The sequence below is a fragment of the Topomyia yanbarensis genome, chromosome 2, assembly GCF_030247195.1.
Source record: "Topomyia yanbarensis strain Yona2022 chromosome 2, ASM3024719v1, whole genome shotgun sequence".
In the NCBI taxonomy this organism is placed as follows: domain Eukaryota; kingdom Metazoa; phylum Arthropoda; class Insecta; order Diptera; family Culicidae; genus Topomyia; species Topomyia yanbarensis.
In genome coordinates this window covers 343,236,388-343,239,225 of record NC_080671.1, presented here as the reverse complement: position 1 = coordinate 343,239,225, position 2,838 = coordinate 343,236,388, and positions in this window count along the sequence as shown.

The following is a 2,838-nucleotide window of genomic DNA, read 5'->3' as shown; positions in this document are numbered from 1 at the left end:
GGCCTAAAGTGTAGTTACCTCAATAGTGTACTGTAGTAGCTTCGAAGTGTCTGCATAAATACATCTAGCTGAGCCAACTAGTATGATGAACATAACTCTCTTCAAATCCTATTTATAATTAAAAATACGAGATTAACAAAAAAATAAAGTATACGTAGACTTCAGGAAATACAACCCCCTACCCCCTCGTAGAAAAACGTAGACTTTTGCTAGACCTCCCCCGTCCCCTCCATGAGTCTACGTGGTTTATGAGCGGCCCCTATGGTGTTGTGATTTTAATGATTAATCTCCCTTAAAGTGAGATGTATCTATCAGCTGTGTTGCAAGTACGTTATATCGTTTAATTGATAATTTTTCCGTTGAATTGAACGTCGTTGATTTTGGCGTTAATTTTATCGTTAATTCTATGAATGTAACGTTAACGATATCGTACAATTTTGCGTTGATTTCACTTATAAACAGGTGCTTACACTAGGTATTTAAGAGATGTATATATTTATGGTATATTTGTTTCTATTTTATAACAGTACATAGATGAAATTTTGTAAACATGATGGAATAAGCCAAGCAAAATTCCATGCAAAATTTCGTGCGAAATTCCGCGTTAAATTCCGTGAGAATTTTTATGCGCTATTCCATGCGAAGTTCTGTGCTAAATTACGCGCGAAGCAAATTCAAATCCAAAATTCCATCCAATATTCCGTGCAAAATTCCATGTGAATTTTTGCCCGAAATTCCGTGCGAAATTCCATGTGAAATTCCGTGTGAAATTTCGCGTCAAATTCCAAGCGAAATTCCGTGCGAAATTTCAGCCGTAACTCCGTGCGAAACTCCGTGTGAAAATCCCTGCGAAATTCCTAGTGAGAATTCGTGCTAAATTTCTCGTTAAATTCTGTGCGAATTTTTTTTGCGAAATTCCGTGTGAAATTCCGCTCAAAATTTGCTAATTTCGAGCGAAATTTCATGCTAAATTCAGTGCTAAATTCTGCGCGAAATTCAGCGTCAAATTCCGTGCAAAACTACGCACGAAATTCCATACGAGATTCCGTGCGTCAAATTCCGCGCGAAATTCCGTGCGAAATTCGACGTGGAATTCCGAGCGAAATTCCATGCGAAATTCCGTGCGAAATTCCGCGCAAAATCCATCGCGATATTCCGCGCAAAATTCCGTGTGAAATATCGGGGCAAGTTCCGTGCTAAATTCCATGCTAAATTTCACGCGAAAAAATTGCCCTATTTTATAACAGTACACAGATGAAATTTTGTAAACATGATGGAACAATCCAAGCAAAATTCCATGAAAAATTTCATGTGAAATTCTGCGTTAAATTCCGTGAGAATTTTTTATACGCAATTCCGTGCGAAATTCCACGTGACTCTACGCGAAATTCCGTGCAAAACCCATGTTAAATTCCGTGTGAAATTTCGTGCGTAATTCCATCCGAAATTCCGTGTGAAATTTCGCGTCAAATTCCGAGCGAAAATCCGTGCGAAATGCCTTGTGAAATTCTGCGCGAAGCTCCACGCGATATTCCACGCGAAATTATAAGCGAAATTCCGCGCGAAATTTCGTGCAAAATTCCGTGCGAAATTCAGTGCGAAATTCCGTGCGAAATTTCTTGCGAGAATCCTTGCGAGAATCCGTGAAATTCTGCGCGAAATTCCTCGTTGAATTCCGTGTGATTTTTTTGCCAAATTCCGTGTGAAATTCCGCGCAAAATTCCATGCCAAATTCCGTGGGAAGCGTCAATTTCCGCGTAAAATTCCAATCGAAATTTCGTTTGAAATTCCTTGCTCAATCCCGAGCGAAATACCGCGCAAAATTTTTTGCTAAATTTCCCGCGAAATTCTTTGCAAATTTCGAGCGAAATTTCGTGCTAAATTCAGTACTAAATTCTGCGCGAAATTTAACGTGAAATTCCGTGCAAAATTCCGCGCGAAATTCCATGCCAAATTCCGTGCGTCAAATTTCGTGCGAAATTCCGAGCAACATTCCGTGCGAAGTTCCGAGCGATATTCCGCGTAAAATCTCGCGCGAAATTTCGGGCTACATTCCGTGTTAAATTCCGTGCTAAATTTTGTGCGAAAAAAAATTGCCCAATAACTTCTAAGTCACAAGAGTTATCTCAATGATCTCTTCTAGAAAGATTTTAAAAAGACGAATAACTTTCTGGAACATGCTGAAGCTTTATCCTCTTCTATATTTAAAATGTTGGGTAAAAGAAAGTTCAAAAATAAAAAACAACGGTCTATAACTACGAGTGTATTATAAATAGAGATTTTGGTCTTCAGTAAAAATGTTCGCAAAAACAAGCATTTTAATTTTTCTGAAGCCTTCATCTAGTTTTTCATTTAAAAAAATTGTATCGAATATCTCACTTCAAGGGGGATTCATTACTACAATTGTATCACCAAAATTTGGTGGCCTTGGATCATAGTAAAACAACCCAGAAGACATAATTCCAGAACGCTTTTCCGTTCGCGAATAATTTTTCGCACCATTGTGCGATTTGAACAACCTTAGTCTCAAATGAAAGGTGTAGGATCTTCTCTCCCTGCTATTAAATTTCATCTCTATCCGACTTCCGGTTCCGAAGTTACGCGGTGTTTCCCACTTTCCCCTGCGACTTGCAATTTTGATGATCAGTCGGAGCTCGGTAACTCTTAGGAAAATAAAAAAAAATCGGGCTTCAGGAATTCAAGCGTTCCTACATTCCACCAAGAAAAAATAGTTCGACATTGCTTCGTTCCAGATTGCATTCCTCAGCGAATTTAAAATTAAGGGTTTTTAACTTTTACTATTAGTTTGAGCGTAATTTTGTAATGTGTAAGAATTCT